The sequence below is a fragment of the Sus scrofa genome, chromosome 2 (genome assembly GCF_054392235.1).
Source record: "Sus scrofa isolate SSC_HxYL_T2T_F1_AM1 chromosome 2, Sscrofa_HxYL_maternal_Yorkshire_Landrace_v2.0, whole genome shotgun sequence".
In the NCBI taxonomy this organism is placed as follows: Eukaryota; Metazoa; Chordata; class Mammalia; order Artiodactyla; family Suidae; genus Sus; species Sus scrofa.
Window position 1 is genome coordinate 130,319,992 of NC_139384.1, and position 16,365 is coordinate 130,336,356.

Genomic DNA, 16,365 nt, shown 5'->3' on the forward strand with positions numbered 1-16,365 from the left:
GCATGGAGGACTTCACTGGCCTGCTGTGTCCAGAGCTTCTACAGGGGAGGGGAGCCCCAAGGAGAAGGGATTTGGGGGAGACTGCATCTTCCTGAGAACTAGGCCAGAAAAAGAACTAGTGTGTGTCTTCGATTGGAAAGAAGACTGAATTTCAAAGTAGAATACCAGTTCTATTTTCTAACTCTTGACTTTTGCCAACTAACATTGCTCTTCAAAACCTCCTCTTCAGACATCAAATGGCAAACAAAGAACGAATGAATGAATAAGATTAAAACCCCGATGCAAAACAGTATACACTACCAGAGAGGCAAATTTTAAAAAATACAGTAATACCACATGTTGGTGAGTAAGCAGAGCAACGAGATCCCTCATACACTTCTGGTGAAAATGTAAATTGGCACAAAGACTTTGGAAAACAGTGTAGCTTTAATAAAGTAGGGGAGATATATATATATATATATATATATATATATATATATATATATGGCCTAGGAATTCCACTTTGCATATGCTTTAAAGTATATACTTTAGAGCAGTGGTTCTCAACGTGTGCCCCAAAGACCTCTGGGAGCCTGTGAACCCGCTTCAGAGAGTCTGAGATTATCTGTGTGCAGCTTGATTTTCATCATCCATCTCAACCAAAAGAATGTATGACATTGAATATAAAAACAGATGAACACCCAACTTCTTGTACAAATCTAGATATTACAGAGATGCACACAAATATAAAGCAATGTCACTCTTATCATTAAGTTTTTATTTGGACAGTACTGCTCTTTGTCATTTTAAGACATGTTATCTATGCTGACATATGTAGTAGGTAAAATTGTGTACCCCTCCAAAAAAAAAATATGTCCCAGTCCTAACTCCTGGGCCCTGTAAATTTGATCTTACTGGGAAATAGGCTTTTTGCAGATGTAATTAAGGATCTCAAGATGAGATCATCCTGGATTTAGGGTGCACCCTAAATCTAATGACTGGTGTCCTCATAAGAGAAAGGACAGGGAGATCTGAGACACACAAACCCAGACACACAGGGAGAAGGCCATGTGAATACAAAGAAAAAGATTGGACTGATGCATCTACAAGCCAAGGAAAGCTAAGTAAGGATTGCCCAGAGCCACCAACAGCTAGGACAAAAGCACAGAACAGATTCTCTCTGAGACCCCAGAAGGAACCACCCCGGCAACACTTTAATTTCAGGTTTCTGGTCTCCACAATTGTGAGAGAATACTATTCTGTTATTTCAATATAATATTGAGTATTAATATATTTTATATTTCTATAAGGTAAATATATGTGGATATACACATATAAGGAGTTGACTGTATGAATTTGACTGTTAATTGTGGGAGCCAGTTAAACAGTCTATGGGAGGCTGCTGCTTCTTCGGCTGGTTCTGGAGCCTGAAGCCTGCAGGAAAAAACAGTCAAAAGGGAACGATGGATATGAAGTAGAAGAAGAAATAGGGCATGTGAGGATGGGCCACAACCCACTTCACTTTCTCCCTGCCTCTAAACCTCCAACTTCAGTGATGAGGGATCTGCAGGAAAAGCTGCTGTTATTCTTCATAAAGTTAATTAAACATGCTCCTGGCTCAGAGCCAGAGAAGCTTCAGGTGTATAAAGAAGTATCGCTGCTGCTTCCTCACTTCCATCTTTCAAATGTCCCTTGTGGCTCACTAACTTCCAGCTATGTAGGGAATGGAATTCTGGGAAAGACTAGTTCCAGCTTAGCTAATTAGTACAGCTATTTATTTATGTATTTATTTATTTTTAATGGTTTTTATTTTTTCCATTATAGTTGGTTTACCATGTTCTGTCAACTTCTACAGCACAGCAAAGTGACCCACTCACATACACACATATATATATACATATTCTTTTTCTTACATTATCGTCCATGATGTTCCATCATAAGTGACTAGATATAGTTCCCTGTGCTATACAGCAGGATCTCATTGCTCATCCACTCCAGATGCCATAGTTTATATTTATTATCCCGAGATTCCCAGTCCATCCCACTCCCTCCCCCTTCCCCCTGGCAACCACAAGTCTCTTCTCCAAGTCTATGAGTTTCTTTTCTGTGAAAAGGTTCATTTGTGCCATATATTAGATTCTACATGGAAATGACATCGTATGGTATTTGTCTTTCTCTTTCTGACATACTTCACCTAGTATGAGAGTCTCTAGTTCCATCCATGTTGCTGCAAATGGCATTATGTCATTCTTTTTTATGGCCAAGTAATATTCCATTGTGTATATATACCACATCTTCTTAACCCATTCATCTAGCACAGCTAATAATGTAAATCCAGCATAGACACTTTGCAAAAGTAGGCAGGTGGGTGTGTGGGAAGAATCGTGTTCCTTTTTGCAAGCAATCTACTCTTCTGGATAAAGACAGAAAATGAATTAACCTTTATTTGTAAGGGTCAAATCAGAGCTACAGCTGCCAACCTACACCACAGCCACAGCAACGCCATATCCGAGCTGAGTCTGCAAACTATGCTATGTCCTTACCCCCTGAGCAATGAAGCTTGGGTAATGACCTAATCTTTCTGATACCTGAGCAATGAAGCATGGGTGAATGACCTAATCTTTCTGATACCTAATTTTTCCATCCATAAAAAGCAGATAATAATACCTATTTTGGAGGTACTGAGAGGATTAAATGAGATAATATCCATACAGCACATTATGTGCATGTTCATTGCAGTGTAGAAAGAAACAACTCATATCTGATCCTGTATAGTATCTTTGAGAGCTATATACAAACATACCACTGATAAGCCCATCAAGTGTTAAATAATTGAATGATTAATTTTTTTGTCTTTTTGCGGCTGCACCCATGGCATATGGAGGTTCCCAGGCTAGGGGCTGAATCAATGTTCAAATCATAATTCTTTAATAATGTGAAGATATTTACAATATACAGCCCATGTAAACAACATGAGCAAGGATCCAGCCTATCAGGAAAAGGTCTGAGCTAGGGCTGCAGTGCTCTCTGCATCCTCTGCTCCAGATGTGTATTCTAACATACATATTTGGCAGGCAGGTGCATGTAGATTAATTGCATGTATGGGTTTTGATTCAGAGTGAATTTGGAGTGAAATTGTTTGTAATCTTCAGTTGGTGGGAACTCAGAAAGTGAGGGATACCTGAATTTTAGCCCATCCCCCACAGACTGCTCCCTAGTGAGGACTTATCTGATATCTCTGATATTTAAGATAAAGTCAAATGGCACATTAATCCATTATTCTTCCCAGTTCCTTAATCTATTTGAAGAAATAAACAGTAATATGCAGAAAGGCTACCTAACCAGATTTTTGTGAATACCCAGATCTGTGAGTGCTAATAAGGCACATATTTTTTCCACAGGAGGCAACAAATTTGAAATTTAAAAACGGATGTAACCTCTTCAGAATCTTGCCAAGAGTGTCTGCTTACCTGATAGCAAATAAAGAACGAAACCACAAGGAAACCCTGATGTTGGCCAGTCATGCAGATCACATTTGTGTCTCAAGAAAAGGGTAAATTCAGAAGACTTTAGTCTCTCCACCAAAGGCTGAATGGAAAACAGCCAATCTTTGGACGCCAGGAATCCATCCCCCTATGTTGTCAGAACACCAGAAAGCTGTAGTCAGACCATGATCTTTCCTCTCCAAAGTAATTTCTCAACATTGCAGAGTTAGGATTTTAGGTTATGAGCATGTAATGGGGCACATTTTAAACACACATTTGAAAAATGTTTGGCAGTTTTAAAAAGTTGAAAACAGTAACAAATATACCACCTTGGGAACATCAATTCTGCATTCTCCAAAACACAGGAAGCAATGGAGGAAGAAGTTCCATATATGAATGGGCAAGTGGCCCTGTAAACACACTGTGAGGCTTTCAGAGTCATCCCTCATCGTCAACTCCCACCAACACTATACTGGCCACTAGGGGGTGCTGCTCCCTTTCTAGTAATTCTGCTCAGGCACAATTATTCTATTGTTTGCTCTTTTTTTTTTTTTTACCCATCTGGAATTTACAGTAGCACAGCTGAAATATTTAAGCAAAAACTTTGCCCAAGGGACCAGGATAACAAAAGAAAAAAGAGGATGAAAAGTGGCTAGTGAATATATTATACAACTTCTAAAAGTCATGTTAACAGATTTGGACTTTTTCTGCAAAACTGTGCCCAACCACTGAAAAGTTTTAAACATGAAAGAACCTAATTAGAGTTACATTGCAAAAGAGTATTCTGGCTGCCACATAAAGACTGCATTAGAGAGATGAAAATATTGAAACAAGGAGACCAATTGAAAGACTATTATAAAAACCGAGATAAAGGACCAGATAAGGTGACCAGAAATAATATGTCTGGTGATGGCTGACTAGCACCTGTTGGGATGAGTATAGGATGGAAGAGGGTATGAGTCAGTACACTAGAGGATGAAAAGATACCTGACAGGAGCAACTGAGTAGAATTTAGAAGATGCTGTGGGAGAAAAATGAAAGAGAGATTTGATTAATTGATCTGATGGATAGTCCCTGAGATTGAAAAAAAGAGTTCCCTAAATGAAACCAAACTACTCAGCTATTCAGACACATTCTGGTGATGCAAAAGAAACTGGAGCATCCTGGCAGGAGAGAGCAGAGAGCAGTCATTTCTGGGAAAACTAAAATGTGGCATTCTCTAAATGAGTACCTCTGTTTTCTAGGTACTGTGTTAGGTGTTTGAAATACAAAGAAGTCAAGAATCTTTATTTTTACTGTAACTTCCTCCCTTAAAAAAAAATCACATTACAGAGTTCTTGTGTAGTTCGGGTGTTGTCATTGCAGTGGCTTAGGCCATTGCTATGGTTTCAGTCCTGGCCTGGAAACTTCCACATGCCATGGGTATGGCCAAAAGCAAAAAAGAAAAAAAGAAAAAAGAAAACAATCACATTACAAGACAGAGAAGTGTCTTCTCTTTACTCCATAATAGGTGATAAATAAATATTGGTTGAAGGGACGGATGAATAGAGAATACAAATGATAATTGTTTGGATATAGAGCACTATTCAGAACCCAGCTCTTTCCTTTCCTGTCATTATATATGGCAATCTTATTTTAAGCTTTTGAAATATTAGGGAGTTATCTGGTGGCTCAGTGGGTTAAGAATCTGGTATTATCACTGCTGTGGCTCTAGCTACTGCTATGGTGTGGATTTGATCCCTGGCCCAAGAACTTCCACATGCAGTAGGCCTGGTTAAAAAAAAAAAAATGAGAGAGAGAGAAAAGAAAAGAAAATAATAGGATTATGTATGTGCCATCTTCAAACAACTATATTTACTGGGTTACCTTTAATGAGATAATCATCATCATTTTCAGTTTTAGGGATATTTTAGTTGGAAACAAAATTACATTAAAAAATACAGAGGAACAGTTCCAGATGGGTTGTCAGGACAGAAAGCAACTGGAGAGAACCTTAGTTCATTTGCATTGAGATTACTGTAAGGCTTACAATACAAAGTGTCTTATATACCATATTATATAATTGGGTAGCAAGAGCTAATAAGAAAACAACATCTTTTAGCTTAATATTATGCACTTGGAAAATTCAGCCATAGTTTTGAGGCTTAAGACAGACAATGTAGTGTAATTAAGAAGAGCCTAGTTAGAATGTCCTTTAAAAAGGTCACTGTGGAAAATAGTATGCAGATTTCTCAAAAAACTAAATATAGAACTAGCATATGATCCAGCAATCCCACTCCTGGGCATATAGCCAGACAAAACTACAATTCGAAAAGATAAATGCACCCCTATGTTCACTGCAGCACTATTCACAATAGCCAAGACATGGAAACAACCTAAATGTCTATCGACAGATGAATGGATTATGAAGATGAGGTAGGTATATTCAATGGAATACTACTCAGCCATAAAAAAGAACAAAATAATGTCATTTGCAGCAACATGGAAGGGCATAGAGATTCTCATACTAAGTGAAGTAAGTCAGAAAGAGAAATACAAATACCATATGATATCATTTATATCTGGAATCTAAAATATGACACAGATGAACCTATTTACAGAATAGAAACAGACTTACAGATGTGGAGAGCAGACTTGTGGTTGCCAAGGGGAGGGAGTGGAAGGGACTGAGAGTTTGGGGGTAGTAGATGCAAACAATTATATTTAGAATGGGTAAGAAATGAGGTCCTGCTGTACAGCACAGGGAACTATATCCAGTTTCATGATAGAACATGACAGAAGACAATGAGGGAAAAGGACTGTATGTATATAATCAGGTCACTTTGCTGTACAGAAGAAATTGACAGAACATTGTAAATCAACTATCGTTTTAAAAAAGAAAAAGAAAAGGTCACCCTCTATAATCCTATAAACTACAAATTATTCAGGGTTATGCTGCTATATGACACATTATACAGAAAAAAAAAAGAATACAGTCTGTGTCTGAGTAATAGTCTCATTCTATTGTTCCTGCATCTATTCATCTAGAAATTTAGGAATCACCCTTGATTTCTCTGTTTTCCTCAGTACTGCTTTTAGTATTTTTAATAGAAAGAACTATAATAACTTCCAATTTGAGCTTCTTGCCATAATGTTCCTTACTCTCTGCATCAGGAGCCAACCTGGAAATGTTATCAGTTCTTTGCTATACCAACCTTATATCCAGGAGCTGAGAAAATAACTACAGACTGTATCTTAGGCACACCTGGGCTTAGAGTGAAGTAGACTTGAATCAGAAGCCCTGCTCTGATTGGTGAATCACAGTGATGTTTGGAGTCCCCTGCAGTTAGTGTTAGTTAGCTAGCACTGCGTCATCCTCAAAATTAGAATTATTTCTCCAAATGCATGATTTCCAAGGTAGATGGCCAAAGTCCCTAAAAAGAAGACAAGCTGCACCATCATGGAAAAGAGGTTTTTTCAAGGATAGTCAACATCTTACTCGAAACATTCTAGGGCTGGGAACAGACTCAAGTCTGAAAGTAGATGAAGGCTCTTGTCTCTCTGGAGTGGAGATTCAGCTCAGGTTTCTCCCAGCCTTCACCCTACCTGGAGTCTGGGACTGCATAAATCAAGAAGGACCTTGGTGGGTTGCCTACCAATTTTATTCCTGTGGACCCAAGTGAATTAAGTACAACCAGAAATCTCTGCATAGTAACCCTATTCTAGGCCTAATGAATAAACACACTCTTGCTTGTTAAAATGAAATATATTCTTTATAACACACTGTCTTTAGAAACCCTTCTGATTCCATTGATTTCAAGGAGGCCATTTGCTCAGCTTTTTCTACCAGTCCCAGTTTACTAAGGACAACCAGTGAAGCAGGTTTTAATGGTGGTGGTACTCTCCTCCCCGATTAAATTATCATGGCCAGATCAAGAGTCTTCAAGACTGCAGTGCTGGCGAGAAGGTGAGTGGAAGGGATGCTTACAATACTGAATTCAACATGGAGGTCCTCTGAAGTCTTTGAATTCATTCCTCTACCTCATACAAAGAAACTTTTTCCCCTTTGATACCATTTAACATAGCCATTCACTGCAGGCTTATATTTGCTAATCCAACCACTAGGCTTTTTATCTATTTATTTATTTTAAAATCTCTTTATTTATTTTCCAGACCACACCTGTGGCCTGTGGAAATTCCCAAGCTAGGGGTCAAGTTGGAGCTGCAGGTGTGGCCTACACCACAGCCACAGCAATGCCAGATCTGAGCTGCATTTCAGCTTGTGGCAACACCAGATCCTTAACCCAATGAGCGAGGCCAGGGATTGAACCCACATCTTCACAGACAGTATGTCAGATTCTTAACCCACTGAGCCACAATGGGAACTCCCAGCCAATACACTTTTAGAATCACAATTGATTTCCTGAGCCAGCTCAAAGAATAGCAACACTTGCTCAAAACATAAGCTATCTGAACATATTCCCTCCTCAACCAAGCACCTTCAAAGTCCATTTTCATTAATATTCTAAAAATTTTTATGATGTGACTTAGTAAATTCCTGCAATTCCTTAAAATATAACCTTCATTCTCCCTATTCAGGTATTATGTTTCCTTCTATTTGAGTTTAAATTCTGGTTATCAGCCAAGCTACAATGAGATTTAAAGCATAATTGTCAGCTTTCTTCTGCAAGGGAGGTAAGCTTCCTTGACACAGCCAAGTAGTAGTCTATCAGAAGATTTGGAAGGTTTTATACTTGCCAAGTCCTAAATGTGTCCTAATATTTGCTCTTCTAAATGTCAGGATCCTAGTTTCTCCTTATCATTTTAGTGAATCTTGATGATTTTATTTAAAAGTCATAGTGAGGTTGTGAATTCAACCTTATAATAAGGCAGCCCTAGAATTAATCTCTCGGTTTGGTTTTCAGTGACTTCAAGCTCCATCAATCACCTGAAAGGTTTAGAGTTTCATCCTGTGCTTTAAGGAAAAAATTTTTAAGACGTCAGTGTGCCTTTCTTTCAGTTTTTCATCTAGTGCCTTTGCAGACAATTCTCCTGCTTAGTACACCAGAGATTGGCTCCAGCTGAACACAGACTGGAGATTACCTGTCTCACCACAGGATACCTTGGGCTGTTGGCTTCCAGCCTGGAATCTGAACTTCTGTCACTCTCTCAGTGTGATTTTTTTAGGGAGTATGTATGAAGTAGACTATAATAATCATTCAGATTGGTGGGGGGCTTATGATTAAAATCAGATGAACAAAATGCTATGTTACTGGGCATTTTGATATTTATGCTGATTGCGTATGAGCTCTTGGACTTGTCCTCAAAGGTTCTGAAAAAAAAGGACAAGTCATCTCTTCAGAGAATACAGCTCATCAAATAGTATGATAACATGTTCATGTAATAATTTCCCACCTTCAATTCTCTTTAGAATATGATACATGGGAGTTCCCGTCGTGGCGCAGTGGTTAACGAATCCGACTAGGAACCATGAGGTCGCGGGTTCGGTCCCTGCCCTTGCTCAGTGGGTTAACGATCCGGCGTTGCCGTGAGCTGTGGTGTAGGTCGCAGACGCGGCTCGGATCCCGCGTTGCTGTGGCTCTGGCGTAGGCCGGTGGCTACAGCTCCGATTCAACCCCTAGCCTGGGAACCTCCATATGCCGCGGGAGCGGCCCAAGAAATAGCAACAACAGCAACAACAACAACAACAGACAAAAAGAGGCAAAAAGACAAAAAAAAAAAAAAAAAAAAAAAAAAAAGAATATGATACATGAAAGAAGGAAAAGAAAAACAATAAAAAAATAAATAGAAAATCACACAAATAAGTTATAAAGAATTCTTACTGCTAATGACTCATATTTTTGCTACCTTTAGCTTTACAATGATAATAGCTTATTAAAGCTCTGTGACTTGTATGGTATGGAATCTGATTCCCCCATCAAGAAAAGGGGTTATGTGATGTATGCCAGATAATCACTTTCAGAATAGAAATATGATTAGACAACTGCACACTGACCTTTCTAAAGGGATACAAGAAAAAATTTTTGGCCATCCCCTTATGGTTATCATTGGCTATCTGCCCAACATATAAATTTCTTACCATACAGCTGACTCAGCAAGAAGAAGAAAAATATTCACCAATAATTTGACAAAAGTTATGTATAATACTGAGGGTTCATATGTCATATTTTAGGTATTTACTTAATTCAGATGGAGAATAGGATAAACTTTTATTTGGAGATTTGGAATTTTATTTGTGCTGAAAATTAACCCATTCCAGATTCCTCACTCAGTGGTTACACGTGATAAAGTACTTAATCTTGAGAGTGGGTGAAATTATTAAGTTTCCCTAATGTTAAACCATAGCAAGTTTTTTACTGGCTTTTAAAACACGGCAGGGATGCAGTTTCTGAGTTAGGCTATACAATTCTTATGTGTATATTTCATTTGAAAATTCATTTCGGCAATAGGACAAGGGGAAAAAGAAGGAAACCGACAGTATATTGTGTCAAGGGTGAAGATGACAGAGAAAAGGCTAAGGTCCAGAGAGTAATCTCACATGAGCTTTCTTACTACACAGGAATAAAAGATGATAAATTATTATTATTATTATTATTGCTTTTTAGGGTGGCACCCACAGCACATGGAGGTTCCCAGGCTAGGGATCTAATTAGAGCTGTAGCCGCCGGCCTACACTATAGCTACAGCAATGCGGGATCTGAGCTGTGTCTGCAAACTACACCACAGCTCACAGCAACACCGGATCCTTAGCCCACTGAACAAGGCCAGGGATCGAACATGCAATCTCATGGTTTCTAGTCGGATTCGTTCCTGCTGCACCAGGTCGGGAACTCCAACAAATTATTATTATTATTATATAACTCTACACTGTCCAAATGCACTATAAAAAATAGCGTGTTTTCCTTAAGCCCACACATAATCATACTTTATACATATAAAAAGAAACCATGTTTCCAAGAATTAAACACAAGAATAAAGACTCCAGCAGGGAGACTAGCTCAGGGGGCAGAAATCAAAACAGGAAGCTCTTCCTGAGGAATTGTGGTCACAGTGTGAGGTCCTGACACAAAATGTGACAAGAAGTTGCTAGGAACTGTGAAGAGAAGAGAGTATTGTAAATCTCTTGGGGATGTGGTGTGGAGAATTAAGTTTGGCTACGAGAGGGAAACAAAAAAAAAAATCTAGAGTGACCAAATCAATCTCGCAGAAGAAAAACTGTGAGAATTTAGACTACCATACTTTAAGACTTATCATAAGCATCTTGAATAAGACAATGTGATATAGGCACATGGATAGTCAATTAAAACAATGGAACTAAATAAGTCCAGAATAGACTTACAGAAAAATACCAATGCAATTCTTTGGGAGTAGGGAGGAGAGTTACCTTTACAATTTGTTTTTTAGTAAGTGGTGTTGAATAAATTGGATAATCACATGGAAATCAAAATCAGCTTTGATTCCTATATAATACCATACACAAAAATTAATATGCAATGGGTAATAACCAAACATGAAAGGTAAAATAAATTTTTAGGAGAAAATGTCTTCATGACCTTGCTGTAGGTAAAGATTTCCTAAAGAGGACACAGTAAGCACTATCATTGAAAGAAAAATATTAGATTTCATTGAGTTACAAACTTAAATTCATCAAAAGGTATCATTTAGAGAGTGAAAAGACTGGGAGGAGAAATTCACAACTGATAAAGGACTCATAATACATACATACATTTTATCAGATTGCTCACTTTAGAATTTTGTACTTGACTTAACATATAGTATACCTCCATACAAAATTTTTAGATGTTGTGGATAAAGAAAAAATTATAATGAAAATTATAAAGAGGAGAAGTGAGTTAGTAGCGACAGAGAAGAAACAGAAGCACTAAATGGACAAGTCATACTATCTGCTCTGTGACTCCAGGATGTGGCAATTCCTAGAGGAGCTGTTGTGTTCCAGGGTTGCGGTCAGGTTACTGAGCTACAGCTATATTGGGAACCATTCTTTATTTTTCCTTGACGATTACTGAGACTGTTTTCTGCTCTCCCTTGTTTTCACTTGGATTCTTGCAATAAAATCTTATCATCAGAGGTAACTTGAACTTATCTCTAATTTTTGCAACCTGTTGTGTTTACCTGACCAACGTTCTTGCCCTCTTTTGTGAATAGCTGGGGACCACTCTGAACACTTTCTCATTACTCAAAGTTTTGTTTCCTGAGATGTTGACCCAGTCTCCAAGTACTATACTGGGCCCAAGGTCCAGGCATGGTTAAGTAAAGCACAGTCTTACAGGAGGCTGATGCAGGGGTGGGCACCTGTCCACTCAGACCAGTCAATGCTATTCCCATGACTTTTCCTGAAACCACTGGGAAGAAGGCAATCTCTTTCCTTGAGGTTACTAGCTTGATTAAATACAGTCTAGAGTTAATGATGACCACTTTTCCAACACAATGGGAAGAATACCTTGCTTGAGAATGAAGCCAAAACAGAGGAAAGCAGAGCAGAGATGGAGAAGAAAAAGCGTAGGAGTGACTGCTAACAATATTCCTGAAGGTCCTGGATCCAGTGATGGTTGGATCCATATTTAATTGCTTTTTAGCTTAAACTAATTTGTTCTAGATTTCTACACTTGCAACTCAATGCCCTAATAGCAGCCATTGACCAATATAAAACCCTATCTCAATTACTTTTTCAAAAAAATATCACTGCTCTTTCAGGAACACAGAGGATTTATATATGCATTTTCCCTTAATGTTACAGTTATTTTTTTCCTTTTAAATTAGTATTTATAAGACGGTTTTTATACTATATATCAGAATGTATAAAAATTTTACCAATTGCATGAGATTTCATTGAAACTCTTAGAAGATCACCATTTTTTTTTTAAAAGGGCTGCACTTGTAACATAAAAATTGCTGGGCTAGGGGTCAAATCAGAGCCGCAGTTGCTGGCCTACACCACAGCCATAGCAGTGCTGGATCTGAGCCATATCTGCAACCTAAACTGCAGCTTAAGGCAATGCCGGATCCCAAACTGCTGAGTGAGGCCAGGGATCAAACCTACATCTTCATGGATACTAGTCAGATTCCTTAACTTGCTGAGTCACAATGGGAATGCCTGTGGTTTGAATTTAAATTGAGGAAATAAATAAAATAATTTGTCAGGGCCATGTATATTCAGTAGTTATAGTACAAACATAGCTTCCCCAAAGAATTATTCTCCTTTCTTCCATGGACCCTCCTGGGCATAAGCTGCTAAAATGAGATTTTAAATTATTGGCATGATCGAAATGCTCAGAAAAATCAGTGCTCTTAGAAACTGTTGAGCTCTCATTATTTTTCAAATACTTAGAAGTCAACCCTTTTGAGTGCTATCTTCAATTTCCCCACAAAAATCCATGAGTAAAGGAAATAAAAATCATAGCAATACCAACAGAGCCAGCAGAATAGTGCTGAGCTAATCTGCATTTTCCTCTGGGATCTGCTCCCAGGCCAAGCCCTTGGCTAATACTCATTGTGTGCGCCCTCTCCCATGAATGTGTTCTCCAGAGAAAAGCCTGGATTCCCACATCATAAAGGCTGAAAGCGTTCTCTGGTGCTTTCAGAGCACACCACATCGCACTGCAAAAGCTTGTAGTTTTCATTGTTACGGTTTTCAATTCCAGTTTTAATAGCATGAATTTTGATAGCAGAACTTTCTTCTTAGTTAATGCTAATCAGTGGTTAATAGACAGAACTTTAGAGACTGCAGATGACTGAATTACTCTTCCCTCTAAATCAGAGTCTCAATTAATAAAATGTACAGCTATTCAAACAACAATCCTGCATTCCCAGAGCAAACAAGTTCTCTCACAATGGCTTTCATGGGTTTTGTGCACAAATTCTCCCCCTCTGGCTGGCCTTTGCATTCCCATTTTAAGAGCAGAAGATGAAGCACTTTTCAGCAGAAAGGTAGTAGGTGTATTTCTTTTGGCTTGCTGCGTTGTTCATTTTATTTCTAAACACTGATCTTATTACATCAATGTAAGGTGATACATTGTATCAGATTTACAAATATTTGATTATTGGAATAAATTCAGATAAGACTACATCTCAAGTTCTCCAAAGAACTGAAAAACAAGGAACCCATGTGCCTCCCAGCAGGAGTATCTAGGCTTTTAGCTAAAAATAATTTCATTTTTAATAATGCTCATTATTATCTCTGGTCTCTAGCATAAATACATCTTTAATCAGTGAATAAATGAATGGATGAATTCTAGTTCATCAGGGAAATTTTCTCTTTCTTTTACAACTTTGGTTTGCTAATAGTTTGCAATTAAATCTTTGCTGCTGAAGGTCATAAAAAGAACTTTGATTTATCATATAAATTTCATCTGTCTTCCTTTCAGAACGTTTTCCTTCCTTAACTTTTTCCCAGAAACCTAACGGGGAGCGACTGAAAAGGAAAATTCAGTATTCATCTTTTTTCTTAGGCTCAGCCAGTAATTTGGGAGTCTAAGAGAATACGCCTGTTCACTGATTGGTGGAAGTCTTTTTTTTTTTTTTTGTAATGGCCACATTCAAAAAAAATGTATTCCTGGGCTAGGGATTGAATCTGAGCCACAGCTGTGACCTATGCCACAGCTGGGGCAATGGTGGATCCTTTAACCCACTGTGCCAGGCTGGGAATCGAACCTGCACCTTCACAGTGACCCAAGCTACTGCAGTCAGTTTCTTAACCCACTTTGCCACAGTGGGAACTCCTGGTGGAACACTTATGGCTAGATAAACAGTTCTTTGTAAGATGCTGATCTGCAAAAATCAAGTCAGGCAGAATGTCAAATGAGAGGCAAAATTCCAATTCTCCTGAGGGACAATGTGTTCCGAAAAAACAAAGCAAAAGTTTCCAGCGCTTTTATACTGGTCTGCATACCATGTTCAGGTATGCTCACCTCTAAAATTTATCTCGTTAATTCCACCATGAATTTTTAATGAATTTTTATTTTTTGCATTATAGCTGGTTTACAGTGTTGTCAGTTTGCTACTGTACAGCAAAGTGACCGAGTCACACACACACTCATATATATATATATACATTCTTTTTCTCACATTATCCTCCATCATGCTCCATCACAAGTGACTAGATATAGTTCCCAGTGCTATACAGCAGGATCTCATTGCTTATCCATTCCAAATGCAATAGTTTGTATCAAAACCCCAGATTCCCCATCCACCCCACTCCCTCCCCCTTCCCCTTGGCAACCACAAGTCAGTTCTCCAAGTCCATGAGTTTCCTTTCTGTGGAAAGGTTCATTTGTACCATATATTAGATTCCAGATATAAGGGATATCATATGGTATTCGTCTTTCTCTTTCTGACTTACTGCACTTAGCATGACATTTTTCACAGAACTAGAACAAACAATCCATAATTTTATATGAAACCATAAAAGACCCGGACTTGCCAAAGCAATCCTGAGGAACAAAAACCAAGCAGGGGGCATAGCTCTCCCAGACTTCAGGCAATATTACAAAGCCACAGTAATCATGACAGTGTGATACTGGTACCAAAACAGACAGAGAGAGCAATGGAACAGAATAAACCCAGACACCTTCAGTCAATTAATCTTCAACAAAGGAGGCAAGAATATATAATGGGGAAAAGACAGTCTTTTCAGCAAGTGGTGCTGGGAAAAATGGACAGCCACATGTAAGTCAGCAAAACTGGAACACACCCTTACACCATGCACAAAAATAAACTCAAAATGGCTTAAGGACTTAAACGTAAGACAAGACACCATCAAACTCCTAGAAGAGAACAAGGCAAAACATTCTCTGATATAAACCTTACAAATGTTTTTTTGGGTCAGTCTCCCAAGGCAATAGAAATAAAAGCAAAAATAAACCAATGGGACCTAATCAAACTGACAAGCTTTTGCACAGAAAAAGGAACCACTTAAAAAAAAAAAAAAAAAGGCAACCAACAGAATGGGAGAAAACAGTTTCTTTCAAATGATGCAACTGACAAGGGCTTAATCTCTAAAATATACAAACAACTTATACAACTCCACAGCAAAAAAAACCCAACTGCCCAACTGAAAAATGGGCAAAAGACCTGAATAGACATTTTTCCAAAGAAGATATACAGATGGACAACAAGGACATGAAAAAAATGTTCAACATCCCTGATTATTAGAGAAATGCAAATCAAAACTACCATTAGATACCGCCTCACACCAGTCAGAATGGCCATCATTAATAAGTCCACAAGTAACAAATGCTGGAGAAGCTGTGGAGAAAAGGGAACCTTCCTACACTGTTGGTGGGAATGTAAGCTGGTACAGCCTCTATGGAGAACAGTACAGAGGTACCTCAGAAAATTAAATATAGAACTACCATGTGACCCAGCAATCCAACTCTTGGGCATATATCCAGACAAAACTTTCCTTGAAAAAGATACATGCACCTGCATGTTCATTGCAGCACTATTCACAATAGCCAAGACATGAAAACAACCTAAATGTCCATGGACAGATGAATGGATTAAGAAGATATGGTATGTATACACAATGGAATATACTCAGCCATAAAAAAGAACAAAAGAATGCCATTTGCAGCAATGTGGATGGAACTAGAGACTCTCATACTAAGTGAAGTAAGTCAGCAAGAGAAAGACAAATACCATATGATATCACTTATATCTGGAATCTAATATACAGCACAAATGAACCTTTCCACAGAAAAGAAAATCATGGACTTGGAGAACAGACTTGTGGTTGCCAAGGGGGAGGGGGAGGGAGTGGGAGGGACTAGGAGTTTGGGGTAAATAGATGCAGGATTTGCCTTCGGGATGGAGTAGCAACGGGAACTTGCTGTGTAGCACTGGGAACTCTGTCTAGTCACTTACGATAGAACACGTAATGTGA

The 16,365-nt window shown here is 38.4% G+C and overlaps 1 long non-coding RNA gene across 4 annotated transcripts in view; it reads right to left on the reverse strand.

Moving 5' to 3' along the window:
- Positions 1-739: 739 nt before the first annotated feature.
- The window catches only part of LOC100522542 (uncharacterized), a 120,416-nt gene continuing 104,790 nt past the window's right edge, over positions 740-16,365 (reverse strand). For 2 of the 4 annotated variants that reach the window (XR_014838607.1, XR_014838606.1), the window contains exon 3: positions 3,450-3,612. This is a non-coding gene — a long non-coding RNA (uncharacterized LOC100522542). Of the gene's footprint in view, positions 2,393-3,449; positions 3,613-16,365 lie in introns of those variants that run through there. The other 2 variants (XR_014838604.1, XR_014838605.1) reach the window with 2 other exon arrangements.